The sequence below is a fragment of the Chiloscyllium punctatum genome, chromosome 36 (assembly GCF_047496795.1).
Source record: "Chiloscyllium punctatum isolate Juve2018m chromosome 36, sChiPun1.3, whole genome shotgun sequence".
In the NCBI taxonomy this organism is placed as follows: Eukaryota; Metazoa; Chordata; class Chondrichthyes; order Orectolobiformes; family Hemiscylliidae; genus Chiloscyllium; species Chiloscyllium punctatum.
The window spans coordinates 62,782,155-62,798,987 of NC_092774.1; the positions used below are offsets into that span (position 1 = coordinate 62,782,155).

General features: G+C 49.3%; 6 non-coding genes across 6 annotated transcripts; all 6 read right to left on the minus strand.

Moving 5' to 3' along the window:
• Positions 1-199: 199 nt before the first annotated feature.
• trnam-cau (transfer RNA methionine (anticodon CAU)) lies at positions 200-271 on the minus strand. The gene has a single exon. It is a non-coding gene; the product is annotated as a tRNA-Met (tRNA).
• Positions 272-5,642: 5,371 nt separating this feature from the next.
• On the minus strand, positions 5,643-5,714 carry trnam-cau (transfer RNA methionine (anticodon CAU)). Its single transcript has one exon. It is a non-coding gene; the product is annotated as a tRNA-Met (tRNA).
• A 2,633-nt stretch (positions 5,715-8,347) lies between these two features.
• On the minus strand, positions 8,348-8,419 carry trnam-cau (transfer RNA methionine (anticodon CAU)). The gene has a single exon. It is a non-coding gene; the product is annotated as a tRNA-Met (tRNA).
• Positions 8,420-11,052: 2,633 nt separating this feature from the next.
• On the minus strand, positions 11,053-11,124 carry trnam-cau (transfer RNA methionine (anticodon CAU)). Its single transcript has one exon. It is a non-coding gene; the product is annotated as a tRNA-Met (tRNA).
• A 2,649-nt stretch (positions 11,125-13,773) lies between these two features.
• On the minus strand, positions 13,774-13,845 carry trnam-cau (transfer RNA methionine (anticodon CAU)). Its single transcript has one exon. It is a non-coding gene; the product is annotated as a tRNA-Met (tRNA).
• Positions 13,846-16,493: 2,648 nt separating this feature from the next.
• On the minus strand, positions 16,494-16,565 carry trnam-cau (transfer RNA methionine (anticodon CAU)). The gene has a single exon. It is a non-coding gene; the product is annotated as a tRNA-Met (tRNA).
• Between the last annotated feature and the right edge of the window lie 268 nt (positions 16,566-16,833).

The window sequence follows — 16,833 nt, forward strand, 5'->3', positions numbered from 1 at the left end:
TGAGTTTCAACTTTACCAGCTCATTAGCATCGAAGAGAACCGGTTTGGGGATTCAGTTCAGAGGAAACCGACCAAGAACAGAATATCACTGAGACCTCTAAAACCCATGCCGTTTGAATGGAGTGGATCGATATGAACATCGGCAAGTAGATGCAAAGGCAGCTTGCTGAAGAAAGCAGATCAAGGTGACAGTGAACGATAGCAGAGGATGGTTTCGATCCATCGACCTCTGGGTTATGGGCCCAGCACGCTCCCGCTGCGCCACTCTGCTGCCGCTTGGAGACGCTCGTTGCGCAGAACACTTCAGGTTTTTGTCTGGCACGCGGCAGGCACCTTCGAGCCTGATGTCAAAGACCTCCACTGCTGTCGTGTGATATGCTGTTTCGCAGACGTATGGAGGCTGTGTAAATATAAACTTTTTTCTAAATTCCCACATTCTGTCGGTCGAACTGTGATTTCACACTGAATCACAACATGTGTCACAGCGCAGACGGAGGCTCTGCGGCCCACCTTCGCTCTGCTGGTTCTACGCTTAAGTAAACGTGTGACTCTAGTCGTTTCATTTCATTCTCTCGCCTTCTCAGCGGAAATCTGCACATCTGAACGTGACCACCGAATTCCCTTTTGGGTCCATTGAATCTTCCTCTTTGTCAATGTCAGACAGGGACTTACTGACCCTCACCACTCCCTGTACGAAAACGTTCTTCCTAATGTCACTTTTACTTCTTTTGCTCGTGACTCTAAAATTCTGCCGAATCGTTATGGATCCTTTCAGGCGTGGGAGCATTTTCACAACATTATTTCCTGTTTCTAGGTCCCTCATGACTTGGAAAAGTTCGGTTCTCCGAGGAGAGCTGTCCCAATTTTCCAATCTACCTTGATTGCTGACATTCCTCAAACACCGCACCACTCACGTCAACCTGTTGAGCACTATGGTAAAAACAATGACTGCAGATGCTGGAAACCAGATTCTGGATTAGTGGTGCTGGAAGAGCACAGCAGTTCAGGCAGCATCCAAGTAGCTTGTTGAACACGATCTCCAACCATTTCATTTCTCTGTTTTCTGCCTCATTCGTACTCCAGGCAGCCCACGCTGGTTTCACGAAGGTGCTTTTTGAGAAAGTCAATCAGGCAGTTTTGCACAAGTCAAGTTAAAAAAAAACACGGGCTCGTCCGGGATTTGAACCCGGAACCTCTCGCAAATCAGCGCAGTAACAGACCCTACGCGAGAATCATACGCCTAGACCAACGAGCCAGAAAGCACGCACGCAGGTAATGCCCCAGACCTCTTGAGCGACCTGAGACATGCTCAGTATGAAATACATTTGAGCAAGCGGCAAAGACTTTCCCGAACAGCTGCTTCTCATCCAGTCTCCCTGCTGCTATTTCATTCCACCGCATTCTCTGCTCACAGTGTCGTTTCCCCAACGTAGCATGAAGCATAAACTGGGTGACTGCTTCGCAGAACATCCCGCTTCTGCCCGCAGAAACTAAAGGCCCTGACCTTGCGGTTGCCTGCCACTTTAACACATCACCCTGTTCCCTGGCCAACATCCCTGTCTCAGGCTTGCAGCAGTGTTCTAGCTCCAGATGAAGGAACAACATCTCATTTTCCACTTGGAGCCCTTCCAGCCCTCCGGTCTTCAATATCGAGTTCTATAACTATAGGGCCTGAACCCCCCCATGTCCTTGACCCCTACCACACGAAAGACTCCTGTTTATCACCTCGTCTGCTATGACACAAGACGTATTGTTAGCCACTAACAGTCTCCATTAACAGTTATTCACCCTCTCACGAGGATCGTTATTCACTCCTACGTCCTGCCTATTGTTCTTTCTCTGAGCTGGCGGCAAACACAGCAATGAACATTGGAGACTCTGAGCCAGCTGAAACTTGCTCAGTGTGAAGTACATTCCACATTGCTGCAAGAATTGCAAGCAGCAAAGCCTTTCCAGAACATCTGCTTGTCATTCTGTCCCCGGGGGGCTGATGTTTGTCTCTTCCCCAGGAACAGGAGTATCTCCACTGGCGGATAATTAAACCATTTTATTTCTACTTGCACGTTGTTCTGGGGGGAGGGGGGGTGGGGGAATGTAGGTTTGGGGGAGGGTAAGAGTCCATTCGCTCTTCTGCTCTCTCTCCCTCTTTGTCTCTCTCTCTCTCTCTGAAACTCTTGGGGTGAGAGGTGTCAGTTACATTAATGCGGGGAACATGAACAACTTTGATTGTGAACTTTCTCCAAAGGTCTGTTATCGGAGAGACAGAAAGATGCTGTGCTGGCAGGACAGAGAGAAATGAACACCGAGGACTCTTCGCCCAGGTAAATTCACATTGTTGTGCAGCCTGCTTGGTGTTCAGAAATCGTCTTCACGCAGCAATCTTACGGAAAGTCTATTGCAAAGTGGGCATCGCTTTCTTTGCTGCGACCGCGCAGCAGTTAACATCTGAGCCCCAAGTGTCCCAGATGAAGAGAATCCGCGTGAAACCTTCACTCACTGAGAGTCATCCCCACGGCCCTGAGCTGAGGGACTGCAGGCAGTCCAACACGGAAGGGACGGTTAAAAATGAACCATTTTTGCTCCCTCAGCAACACGTAGCATCATTGTCGCGCAGACAGAAGCCATTCAGCCCATGGATTCCACGGCGACTGTCTGTCACTTGTCTCTCTCTGAGGTTATTCACAATCGGTGGTATCCGTCCTAATAGTGGGGGACGATGTCTGAGTTTCAACTTTACCAGCTCATTAGCATCGAAGAGAACCGGTTTTGCGATTCAGTTCAGAGGAAACCGACCAAGAACAGAATATCACTGAGACCTCTAAAACCCACGCCGTTTGAATGGAGTGGATCGATATGAACATCGGCAAGTAGATGCAAAGGCAGCTTGCTGAAGAAAGCAGATCAAGGTGACAGTGAACGATAGCAGAGGATGGTTTCGATCCATCGACCTCGGGGTTATGGGCCCAGCACGCTCCCGCTGCGCCACTCTGCTGCCGCTTGGAGACGCTCGTTGCGCAGAACACTTCAGGTTTTTGTCTGGCACGCGGCAGGCACCTTCGAGCCTGATGTCAAAGACCTCCACTGCTGTCGTGTGATATGCTGTTTCGCAGACGTATGGAGGCTGTGTAAATATAAACTTTTTTCTAAATTCCCACATTCTGTCGGTCGAACTGTGATTTCACACTGAATCACAACATGTGTCACAGCGCAGACGGAGGCTCTGCGGCCCACCTTCGCTCTGCTGGTTCTACGCTTAAGTAAACGTGTGACTCTAGTCGTTTCATTTCATTCTCTCGCCTTCTCAGCGGAAATCTGCACATCTGAACGTGACCACCGAATTCCCTTTTGGGTCCATTGAATCTTCCTCTTTGTCAATGTCAGACAGGGACTTACTGACCCTCACCACTCCCTGTACGAAAACGTTCTTCCTAATGTCACTTTTACTTCTTTTCCTCGTGACTCTAAAATTCTGCCGAATCGTTATGGATCCTTTCAGGCGTGGGAGCATTTTCACAACATTATTTCCTGTTTCTAGGTCCCTCATGACTTGGAAAAGTTCGGTTCTCCGAGGAGAGCTGTCCCAATTTTCCAATCTACCTTGATTGCTGACATTCCTCAAACACCGCACCACTCACGTCAACCTGTTGAGCACTATGGTAAAAACAATGACTGCAGATGCTGGAAACCAGATTCTGGATTAGTGGTGCTGGAAGAGCACAGCAGTTCAGGCAGCATCCAAGTAGCTTGTTGAACACGATCTCCAACCATTTCATTTCTCTGTTTTCTGCCTCATTCGTACTCCAAGCAGCCCACGCTGGTTTCACGAAGGTGCTTTTTGAGAAAGTCAATCAGGCAGTTTTGCACAAGTCAAGTTAAAAAAAAAACACGGGCTCGTCCGGGATTTGAACCCGGGACCTCTCGCAAATCAGCGCAGGAACAGACCCTAAGCGAGAATCATACGCCTAGACCAACGAGCCAGAAAGCACGCACGCAGGTAATGCCCCAGACCTCTTGAGCGACCTGAGACATGCTCAGTATGAAATACATTTGAGCAAGCGGCAAAGACTTTCCCGAACAGCTGCTTCTCATCCAGTCTCCCTGCTGCTATTTCATTCCACCGCATTCTCTGCTCACAGTGTCGTTTCCCCAACGTAGCATGAAGCATAAACTGGGTGACTGCTTCGCAGAACATCCCGCTTCTGCCCGCAGAAACTAAAGGCCCTGACCTTGCGGTTGCCTGCCACTTTAACACATCACCCTGTTCCCTGGCCAACATCCCTGTCTCAGGCTTGCAGCAGTGTTCTAGCTCCAGATGAAGGAACAACATCTCATTTTCCACTTGGAGCCCTTCCAGCCCTCCGGTCTTCAATATCGAGTTCTATAACTATAGGGCCTGAACCCCCCCATGTCCTTGACCCCTACCACACGAAAGACTCCTGTTTATCACCTCGTCTGCTATGACACACGACGTATTGTTAGCCACTAACAGTCTCCATTAACAGTTATTCGCCCTCTCACGAGGATCGTTATTCACTCCTACGTCCTGCCTATTGTTCTTTCTCTGAGCTGGCGGCAAACACAGCAATGAACATTGGAGACTCTGAGCCAGCTGAAACTTGCTCAGTGTGAAGTACATTCCACATTGCTGCAAGAATTGCAAGCAGCAAAGCCTTTCCAGAACATCTGCTTGTCATTCTGTCCCCGGGGGGCTGATGTTTGTCTCTTCCCCAGGAACAGGAGTATCTCCACTGGCGGATAATTAAACCATTTTATTTCTACTTGCACGTTGTTCTGGGGGGAGGGGGGGTGGGGGAATGTCGGTTTGGGGGAGGGTAAGAGTCCATTCGCTCTTCTGCTCTCTCTCCCTCTTTCTCTCTCTCTCTCTCTCTGAAACTCTTGGGGTGAGAGGTGTCAGTTACATTAATGCGGGGAACATGAACAACTTTGATTGTGAACTTTCTCCAAAGGTCTGTTATCGGAGAGACAGAAAGATGCTGTGCTGGCAGGACAGAGAGAAATGAACACCGAGGACTCTTCGCCCAGGTAAATTCACATTGTTGTGCAGCCTGCTTGGTGTTCAGAAATCGTCTTCACGCAGCAATCTTACGGAAAGTCTATTGCAAAGTGGGCATCGCTTTCTTTGCTGCGACCGCGCAGCAGTTAACATCTGAGCCCCAAGTGTCCCAGATGAAGAGAATCCGCGTGAAACCTTCACTCACTGAGAGTCATCCCCACGGCCCTGAGCTGAGGGACTGCAGGCAGTCCAACACGGAAGGGACGGTTAAAAATGAACCATTTTTGCTCCCTGAGCAACACGTAGCATCATTGTCGCGCAGACAGAAGCCATTCAGTCCATGGATTCCACGGCGACTGTCTGTCACTTGTCTCTCTCTGAGGTTATTCACAATCGGTGGTATCCGTCCTAATAGTGGGGGACGATGTCTGAGTTTCAACTTTACCAGCTCATTAGCATCGAAGAGAACCGGTTTTGCGATTCAGTTCAGAGGAAACCGACCAAGAACAGAATATCACTGAGACCTCTAAAAACCATGCCGTTTGAATGGAGTGGATCGATATGAACATCGGCAAGTAGATGCAAAGGCAGCTTGCTGAAGAAAGCAGATCAAGGTGACAGTGAACGATAGCAGAGGATGGTTTCGATCCATCGACCTCTGGGTTATGGGCCCAGCACGCTCCCGCTGCGCCACTCTGCTACCGCTTGGAGACGCTCGTTGCGCAGAACACTTCAGGTTTTTGTCTGGCACGCGGCAGGCACCTTCGAGCCTGATGTCAAAGACCTCCACTGCTGTGTGATATGCTGTTTCGCAGACGTATGGAGGCTGTGTAAATATAAACTTTTTTCTAAATTCCCACATTCTGTCGGTCGAACTGTGATTTCACACTGAATCACAACATGTGTCACAGCGCAGACGGAGGCTCTGCGGCCCACCTTCGCTCTGCTGGTTCTACGCTTAAGTAAACGTGTGACTCTAGTCGTTTCATTTCATTCTCTCGCCTTCTCAGCGGAAATCTGCACATCTGAACGTGACCACCGAATTCCCTTTTGGGTCCATTGAATCTTCCTCTTTGTCAATGTCAGACAGGGACTTACTGACCCTCACCACTCCCTGTACGAAAACGTTCTTCCTAATGTCACTTTTACTTCTTTTCCTCGTGACTCTAAAATTCTGCCGAATCGTTATGGATCCTTTCAGGCGTGGGAGCATTTTCACAACATTATTTCCTGTTTCTAGGTCCCTCATGACTTGGAAAAGTTCGGTTCTCCGAGGAGAGCTGTCCCAATTTTCCAATCTACCTTGATTGCTGACATTCCTCAAACACCGCACCACTCACGTCAACCTGTTGAGCACTATGGTAAAAACAATGACTGCAGATGCTGGAAACCAGATTCAGGATTAGTGGTGCTGGAAGAGCACAGCAGTTCAGGCAGCTACCAAGTAGCTTGTTGAACACGATCTCCAACCATTTCATTTCTCTGTTTTCTGCCTCATTCGTACTCCAAGCAGCCCACGCTGGTTTCACGAAGGTGCTTTTTGAGAAAGTCAATCAGGCAGTTTTGCACAAGTCAAGTTAAAAAAAAACACGGGCTCGTCCGGGATCTCTCGCAAATCAGCGCAGTAACAGACCCTAAGCGAGAATCATACGCCTAGACCAACGAGCCAGAAAGCACGCACGCAGGTAATGCCCCAGACCTCTTGAGCGACCTGAGACATGCTCAGTATGAAATACATTTGAGCAAGCGGCAAAGACTTTCCCGAACAGCTGCTTCTCATCCAGTCTCCCTGCTGCTATTTCATTCCACCGCATTCTCTGCTCACAGTGTCGTTTCCCCAACGTAGCATGAAGCATAAACTGGGTGACTGCTTCGCAGAACATCCCGCTTCTGCCCGCAGAAACTAAAGGCCCTGACCTTGCGGTTGCCTGCCACTTTAACACATCACCCTGTTCCCTGGCCAACATCCCTGTCTCAGGCTTGCAGCAGTGTTCTAGCTCCAGATGAAGGAACAACATCTCATTTTCCACTTGGAGCCCTTCCAGCCCTCCGGTCTTCAATATCGAGTTCTATAACTATAGGGCCTGAACCCCCCCATGTCCTTGACCCCTACCACACGAAAGACTCCTGTTTATCACCTCGTCTGCTATGACACACGACGTATTGTTAGCCACTAACAGTCTCCATTAACAGTTATTCGCCCTCTCACGAGGATCGTTATTCACTCCTACGTCCTGCCTATTGTTCTTTCTCTGAGCTGGCGGCAAACACAGCAATGAACATTGGAGACTCTGAGCCAGCTGAAACTTGCTCAGTGTGAAGTACATTCCACATTGCTGCAAGAATTGCAAGCAGCAAAGCCTTTCCAGAACATCTGCTTGTCATTCTGTCCCCGGGGGGCTGATGTTTGTCTCTTCCCCAGGAACAGGAGTATCTCCACTGGCGGATAATTAAACCATTTTATTTCTACTTGCACGTTGTTCTGGGGGGAGGGGGGGTGGGGGAATGTCGGTTTGGGGGAGGGTAAGAGTCCATTCGCTCTTCTGCTCTCTCTCCCTCTTTCTCTCTCTCTCTCTCTCTGAAACTCTTGGGGTGAGAGGTGTCAGTTACATTAATGCGGGGAACATGAACAACTTTGATTGTGAACTTTCTCCAAAGGTCTGTTATCGGAGAGACAGAAAGATGCTGTGCTGGCAGGACAGAGAGAAATGAACACCGAGGACTCTTCGCCCAGGTAAATTCACATTGTTGTGCAGCCTGCTTGGTGTTCAGAAATCGTCTTCACGCAGCAATCTTACGGAAAGTCTATTGCAAAGTGGGCATCGCTTTCTTTGCTGCGACTGCGCAGCAGTTAACATCTGAGCCCCAAGTGTCCCAGATGAAGAGAATCCGCGTGAAACCTTCACTCACTGAGAGTCATCCCCACGGCCCTGAGCTGAGGGACTGCAGGCAGTCCAACACGGAAGGGACGGTTAAAAATGAACCATTTTTGCTCCCTGAGCAACACGTAGCATCATTGTCGCGCAGACAGAAGCCATTCAGCCCATGGATTCCACGGCGACTGTCTGTCACTTGTCTCTCTCTGAGGTTATTCACAATCGGTGGTATCCGTCCTAATAGTGGGGGACGATGTCTGAGTTTCAACTTTACCAGCTCATTAGCATCGAAGAGAACCGGTTTTGCGATTCAGTTCAGAGGAAACCGACCAAGAACAGAATATCACTGAGACCTCTAAAAACCATGCCGTTTGAATGGAGTGGATCGATATGAACATCGGCAAGTAGATGCAAAGGCAGCTTGCTGAAGAAAGCAGATCAAGGTGACAGTGAACGATAGCAGAGGATGGTTTCGATCCATCGACCTCTGGGTTATGGGCCCAGCACGCTCCCGCTGCGCCACTCTGCTACCGCTTGGAGACGCTCGTTGCGCAGAACACTTCAGGTTTTTGTCTGGCACGCGGCAGGCACCTTCGAGCCTGATGTCAAAGACCTCCACTGCTGTGTGATATGCTGTTTCGCAGACGTATGGAGGCTGTGTAAATATAAACTTTTTTCTAAATTCCCACATTCTGTCGGTCGAACTGTGATTTCACACTGAATCACAACATGTGTCACAGCGCAGACGGAGGCTCTGCGGCCCACCTTCGCTCTGCTGGTTCTACGCTTAAGTAAACGTGTGACTCTAGTCGTTTCATTTCATTCTCTCGCCTTCTCAGCGGAAATCTGCACATCTGAACGTGACCACCGAATTCCCTTTTGGGTCCATTGAATCTTCCTCTTTGTCAATGTCAGACAGGGACTTACTGACCCTCACCACTCCCTGTACGAAAACGTTCTTCCTAATGTCACTTTTACTTCTTTTCCTCGTGACTCTAAAATTCTGCCGAATCGTTATGGATCCTTTCAGGCGTGGGAGCATTTTCACAACATTATTTCCTGTTTCTAGGTCCCTCATGACTTGGAAAAGTTCGGTTCTCCGAGGAGAGCTGTCCCAATTTTCCAATCTACCTTGATTGCTGACATTCCTCAAACACCGCACCACTCACGTCAACCTGTTGAGCACTATGGTAAAAACAATGACTGCAGATGCTGGAAACCAGATTCAGGATTAGTGGTGCTGGAAGAGCACAGCAGTTCAGGCAGCTACCAAGTAGCTTGTTGAACACGATCTCCAACCATTTCATTTCTCTGTTTTCTGCCTCATTCGTACTCCAAGCAGCCCACGCTGGTTTCACGAAGGTGCTTTTTGAGAAAGTCAATCAGGCAGTTTTGCACAAGTCAAGTTAAAAAAAAACACGGGCTCGTCCGGGATCTCTCGCAAATCAGCGCAGTAACAGACCCTAAGCGAGAATCATACGCCTAGACCAACGAGCCAGAAAGCACGCACGCAGGTAATGCCCCAGACCTCTTGAGCGACCTGAGACATGCTCAGTATGAAATACATTTGAGCAAGCGGCAAAGACTTTCCCGAACAGCTGCTTCTCATCCAGTCTCCCTGCTGCTATTTCATTCCACCGCATTCTCTGCTCACAGTGTCGTTTCCCCAACGTAGCATGAAGCATAAACTGGGTGACTGCTTCGCAGAACATCCCGCTTCTGCCCGCAGAAACTAAAGGCCCTGACCTTGCGGTTGCCTGCCACTTTAACACATCACCCTGTTCCCTGGCCAACATCCCTGTCTCAGGCTTGCAGCAGTGTTCTAGCTCCAGATGAAGGAACAACATCTCATTTTCCACTTGGAGCCCTTCCAGCCCTCCGGTCTTCAATATCGAGTTCTATAACTATAGGGCCTGAACCCCCCCATGTCCTTGACCCCTACCACACGAAAGACTCCTGTTTATCACCTCGTCTGCTATGACACACGACGTATTGTTAGCCACTAACAGTCTCCATTAACAGTTATTCGCCCTCTCACGAGGATCGTTATTCACTCCTACGTCCTGCCTATTGTTCTTTCTCTGAGCTGGCGGCAAACACAGCAATGAACATTGGAGACTCTGAGCCAGCTGAAACTTGCTCAGTGTGAAGTACATTCCACATTGCTGCAAGAATTGCAAGCAGCAAAGCCTTTCCAGAACATCTGCTTGTCATTCTGTCCCCGGGGGGCTGATGTTTGTCTCTTCCCCAGGAACAGGAGTATCTCCACTGGCGGATAATTAAACCATTTTATTTCTACTTGCACGTTGTTCTGGGGGGAGGGGGGGTGGGGGAATGTCGGTTTGGGGGAGGGTAAGAGTCCATTCGCTCTTCTGCTCTCTCTCCCTCTTTCTCTCTCTCTCTCTCTCTGAAACTCTTGGGGTGAGAGGTGTCAGTTACATTAATGCGGGGAACATGAACAACTTTGATTGTGAACTTTCTCCAAAGGTCTGTTATCGGAGAGACAGAAAGATGCTGTGCTGGCAGGACAGAGAGAAATGAACACCGAGGACTCTTCGCCCAGGTAAATTCACATTGTTGTGCAGCCTGCTTGGTGTTCAGAAATCGTCTTCACGCAGCAATCTTACGGAAAGTCTATTGCAAAGTGGGCATCGCTTTCTTTGCTGCGACCGCGCAGCAGTTAACATCTGAGCCCCAAGTGTCCCAGATGAAGAGAATCCGCGTGAAACCTTCACTCACTGAGAGTCATCCCCACGGCCCTGAGCTGAGGGACTGCAGGCAGTCCAACACGGAAGGGACGGTTAAAAATGAACCATTTTTGCTCCCTGAGCAACACGTAGCATCATTGTCGCGCAGACAGAAGCCATTCAGCCCATGGATTCCACGGCGACTGTCTGTCACTTGTCTCTCTCTGAGGTTATTCACAATCGGTGGTATCCGTCCTAATAGTGGGGGACGATGTCTGAGTTTCAACTTTACCAGCTCATTAGCATCGAAGAGAACCGGTTTTGCGATTCAGTTCAGAGGAAACCGACCAAGAACAGAATATCACTGAGACCTCTAAAACCCATGCCGTTTGAATGGAGTGGATCGATATGAACATCGGCAAGTAGATGCAAAGGCAGCTTGCTGAAGAAAGCAGATCAAGGTGACAGTGAACGATAGCAGAGGATGGTTTCGATCCATCGACCTCTGGGTTATGGGCCCAGCACGCTCCCGCTGCGCCACTCTGCTGCCGCTGGGAGACGCTCGTTGCGCAGAACACTTCAGGTTTTTGTCTGGCACGCGGCAGGCACCTTCGAGCCTGATGTCAAAGACCTCCACTGCTGTCGTGTGATATGCTGTTTCGCAGACGTATGGAGGCTGTGTAAATATAAACTTTTTTCTAAATTCCCACATTCTGTCGGTCGAACTGTGATTTCACACTGAATCACAACATGTGTCACAGCGCAGACGGAGGCTCTGCGGCCCACCTTCGCTCTGCTGGTTCTACGCTTAAGTAAACGTGTGACTCTAGTCGTTTCATTTCATTCTCTCGCCTTCTCAGCGGAAATCTGCACATCTGAACGTGACCACCGAATTCCCTTTTGGGTCCATTGAATCTTCCTCTTTGTCAATGTCAGACAGGGACTTACTGACCCTCACCACTCCCTGTACGAAAACGTTCTTCCTAATGTCACTTTTACTTCTTTTGCTCGTGACTCTAAAATTCTGCCGAATCGTTATGGATCCTTTCAGGCGTGGGAGCATTTTCACAACATTATTTCCTGTTTCTAGGTCCCTCATGACTTGGAAAAGTTCGGTTCTCCGAGGAGAGCTGTCCCAATTTTCCAATCTACCTTGATTGCTGACATTCCTCAAACACCGCACCACTCACGTCAACCTGTTGAGCACTATGGTAAAAACAATGACTGCAGATGCTGGAAACCAGATTCTGGATTAGTGGTGCTGGAAGAGCACAGCAGTTCAGGCAGCATCCAAGTAGCTTGTTGAACACGATCTCCAACCATTTCATTTCTCTGTTTTCTGCCTCATTCGTACTCCAGGCAGCCCACGCTGGTTTCACGAAGGTGCTTTTTGAGAAAGTCAATCAGGCAGTTTTGCACAAGTCAAGTTAAAAAAAAACACGGGCTCGTCCGGGATTTGAACCCGGGACCTCTCGCAAATCAGCGCAGGAACAGACCCTAAGCGAGAATCATACGCCTAGACCAACGAGCCAGAAAGCACGCACGCAGGTAATGCCCCAGACCTCTTGAGCGACCTGAGACATGCTCAGTATGAAATACATTTGAGCAAGCGGCAAAGACTTTCCCGAACAGCTGCTTCTCATCCAGTCTCCCTGCTGCTATTTCATTCCACCGCATTCTCTGCTCACAGTGTCGTTTCCCCAACGTAGCATGAAGCATAAACTGGGTGACTGCTTCGCAGAACATCCCGCTTCTGCCCGCAGAAACTAAAGGCCCTGACCTTGCGGTTGCCTGCCACTTTAACACATCACCCTGTTCCCTGGCCAACATCCCTGTCTCAGGCTTGCAGCAGTGTTCTAGCTCCAGATGAAGGAACAACATCTCATTTTCCACTTGGAGCCCTTCCAGCCCTCCGGTCTTCAATATCGAGTTCTATAACTATAGGGCCTGAACCCCCCCATGTCCTTGACCCCTACCACACGAAAGACTCCTGTTTATCACCTCGTCTGCTATGACACACGACGTATTGTTAGCCACTAACAGTCTCCATTAACAGTTATTCGCCCTCTCACGAGGATCGTTATTCACTCCTACGTCCTGCCTATTGTTCTTTCTCTGAGCTGGCGGCAAACACAGCAATGAACATTGGAGACTCTGAGCCAGCTGAAACTTGCTCAGTGTGAAGTACATTCCACATTGCTGCAAGGATTGCAAGCAGCAAAGCCTTTCCAGAACATCTGCTTGTCATTCTGTCCCCGGGGGGCTGATGTTTGTCTCTTCCCCAGGAACAGGAGTATCTCCACTGGCGGATAATTAAACCATTTTATTTCTACTTGCACGTTGTTCTGGGGGGAGGGGGGGTGGGGGAATGTAGGTTTGGGGGAGGGTAAGAGTCCATTCGCTCTTCTGCTCTCTCTCCCTCTTTGTCTCTCTCTCTCTCTCTGAAACTCTTGGGGTGAGAGGTGTCAGTTACATTAATGCGGGGAACATGAACAACTTTGATTGTGAACTTTCTCCAAAGGTCTGTTATCGGAGAGACAGAAAGATGCTGTGCTGGCAGGACAGAGAGAAATGAACACCGAGGACTCTTCGCCCAGGTAAATTCACATTGTTGTGCAGCCTGCTTGGTGTTCAGAAATCGTCTTCACGCAGCAATCTTACGGAAAGTCTATTGCAAAGTGGGCATCGCTTTCTTTGCTGCGACCGCGCAGCAGTTAACATCTGAGCCCCAAGTGTCCCAGATGAAGAGAATCCGCGTGAAACCTTCACTCACTGAGAGTCATCCCCACGGCCCTGAGCTGAGGGACTGCAGGCAGTCCAACACGGAAGGGACGGTTAAAAATGAACCATTTTTGCTCCCTGAGCAACACGTAGCATCATTGTCGCGCAGACAGAAGCCATTCAGCCCATGGATTCCACGGCGACTGTCTGTCACTTGTCTCTCTCTGAGGTTATTCACAATCGGTGGTATCCGTCCTAATAGTGGGGGACGATGTCTGAGTTTCAACTTTACCAGCTCATTAGCATCGAAGAGAACCGGTTTTGCGATTCAGTTCAGAGGAAACCGACCAAGAACAGAATATCACTGAGACCTCTAAAACCCATGCCGTTTGAATGGAGTGGATCGATATGAACATCGGCAAGTAGATGCAAAGGCAGCTTGCTGAAGAAAGCAGATCAAGGTGACAGTGAACGATAGCAGAGGATGGTTTCGATCCATCGACCTCTGGGTTATGGGCCCAGCACGCTCCCGCTGCGCCACTCTGCTGCCGCTTGGAGACGCTCGTTGCGCAGAACACTTCAGGTTTTTGTCTGGCACGCGGCAGGCACCTTCGAGCCTGATGTCAAAGACCTCCACTGCTGTCGTGTGATATGCTGTTTCGCAGACGTATGGAGGCTGTGTAAATATAAACTTTTTTCTAAATTCCCACATTCTGTCGGTCGAACTGTGATTTCACACTGAATCACAACATGTGTCACAGCGCAGACGGAGGCTCTGCGGCCCACCTTCGCTCTGCTGGTTCTACGCTTAAGTAAACGTGTGACTCTAGTCGTTTCATTTCATTCTCTCGCCTTCTCAGCGGAAATCTGCACATCTGAACGTGACCACCGAATTCCCTTTTGGGTCCATTGAATCTTCCTCTTTGTCAATGTCAGACAGGGACTTACTGACCCTCACCACTCCCTGTACGAAAACGTTCTTCCTAATGTCACTTTTACTTCTTTTCCTCGTGACTCTAAAATTCTGCCGAATCGTTATGGATCCTTTCAGGCGTGGGAGCATTTTCACAACATTATTTCCTGTTTCTAGGTCCCTCATGACTTGGAAAAGTTCGGTTCTCCGAGGAGAGCTGTCCCAATTTTCCAATCTACCTTGATTGCTGACATTCCTCAAACACCGCACCACTCACGTCAACCTGTTGAGCACTATGGTAAAAACAATGACTGCAGATGCTGGAAACCAGATTCTGGATTAGTGGTGCTGGAAGAGCACAGCAGTTCAGGCAGCATCCAAGTAGCTTGTTGAACACGATCTCCAACCATTTCATTTCTCTGTTTTCTGCCTCATTCGTACTCCAGGCAGCCCACGCTGGTTTCACGAAGGTGCTTTTTGAGAAAGTCAATCAGGCAGTTTTGCACAAGTCAAGTTAAAAAAAAACACGGGCTCGTCCGGGATTTGAACCCGGGACCTCTCGCAAATCAGCGCAGGAACAGACCCTAAGCGAGAATCATACGCCTAGACCAACGAGCCAGAAAGCACGCACGCAGGTAATGCCCCAGACCTCTTGAGCGAACTGAGACATGCTCAGTATGAAATACATTTGAGCAAGCGGCAAAGACTTTCCCGAACAGCTGCTTCTCATCCAGTCTCCCTGCTGCTATTTCATTCCACCGCATTCTCTGCTCACAGTGTCGTTTCCCCAACGTAGCATGAAGCATAAACTGGGTGACTGCTTCGCAGAACATCCCGCTTCTGCCCGCAGAAACTAAAGGCCCTGACCTTGCGGTTGCCTGCCACTTTAACACATCACCCTGTTCCCTGGCCAACATCCCTGTCTCAGGCTTGCAGCAGTGTTCTAGCTCCAATGAAGGAACAACATCTCATTTTCCACTTGGAGCCCTTCCAGCCCTCCGGTCTTCAATATCGAGTTCTATAACTATAGGGCCTGAACCCCCCCATGTCCTTGACCCCTACCACACGAAAGACTCCTGTTTATCACCTCGTCTGCTATGACACACGACGTATTGTTAGCCACTAACAGTCTCCATTAACAGTTATTCGCCCTCTCACGAGGATCGTTATTCACTCCTACGTCCTGCCTATTGTTCTTTCTCTGAGCTGGCGGCAAACACAGCAATGAACATTGGAGACTCTGAGCCAGCTGAAACTTGCTCAGTGTGAAGTACATTCCACATTGCTGCAAGAATTGCAAGCAGCAAAGCCTTTCCAGAACATCTGCTTGTCATTCTGTCCCCGGGGGGCTGATGTTTGTCTCTTCCCCAGGAACAGGAGTATCTCCACTGGCGGATAATTAAACCATTTTATTTCTACTTGCACGTTGTTCTGGGGGGAGGGGGGGTGGGGGAATGTAGGTTTGGGGGAGGGTAAGAGTCCATTCGCTCTTCTGCTCTCTCTCCCTCTTTCTCTCTCTCTCTCTCTCTGAAACTCTTGGGGTGAGAGGTGTCAGTTACATTAATGCGGGGAACATGAACAACTTTGATTGTGAACTTTCTCCAAAGGTCTGTTATCGGAGAGACAGAAAGATGCTGTGCTGGCAGGACAGAGAGAAATGAACACCGAGGACTCTTCGCCCAGGTAAATTCACATTGTTGTGCAGCCTGCTTGGTGTTCAGAAATCGTCTTCACGCAGCAATCTTACGGAAAGTCTATTGCAAAGTGGGCATCGCTTTCTTTGCTGCGACCGCGCAGCAGTTAACATCTGAGCCCCAAGTGTCCCAGATGAAGAGAATCCGCGTGAAACCTTCACTCACTGAGAGTCATCCCCACGGCCCTGAGCTGAGGGACTGCAGGCAGTCCAACACGGAAGGGACGGTTAAAAATGAACCATTTTTGCTCCCTGAGCAACACGTAGCATCATTGTCGCGCAGACAGAAGCCATTCAGCCCATGGGTTCCACGACGACTGTCTGTCACTTGTCTCTCTCTGAGGTTATTCACAATCGGTGGTATCCGTCCTAATAGTGGGGGACGATGTCTGAGTTTCAACTTTACCAGCTCATTAGCATCGAAGAGAACCGGTTTTGCGATTCAGTTCAGAGGAAACCGACCAAGAACAGAATATCACTGAGACCTCTAAAACCCATGCCGTTTGAATGGAGTGGATCGATATGAACATCGGCAAGTAGATGCAAAGGCAGCTTGCTGAAGAAAGCAGATCAAGGTGACAGTGAACGATAGCAGAGGATGGTTTCGATCCATCGACCTCTGGGTTATGGGCCCAGCACGCTCCCGCTGCGCCACTCTGCTGCCGCTTGGAGACGCTCGTTGCGCAGAACACTTCAGGTTTTTGTCTGGCACGCGGCAGGCACCTTCGAGCCTGATGTCAAAGACCTCCACTGCTGTCGTGTGATATGCTGTTTCGCAGACGTATGGAGGCTGTGTAAATATAAACTTTTTTCTAAATTCCCACATTCTGTCGGTCGAACTGTGATTTCACACTGAATCACAACATGTGTCACAGCGCAGACGGAGGCTCTGCGGCCCACCTTCGCTCTGCTGGTTCTACGCTTAAGTA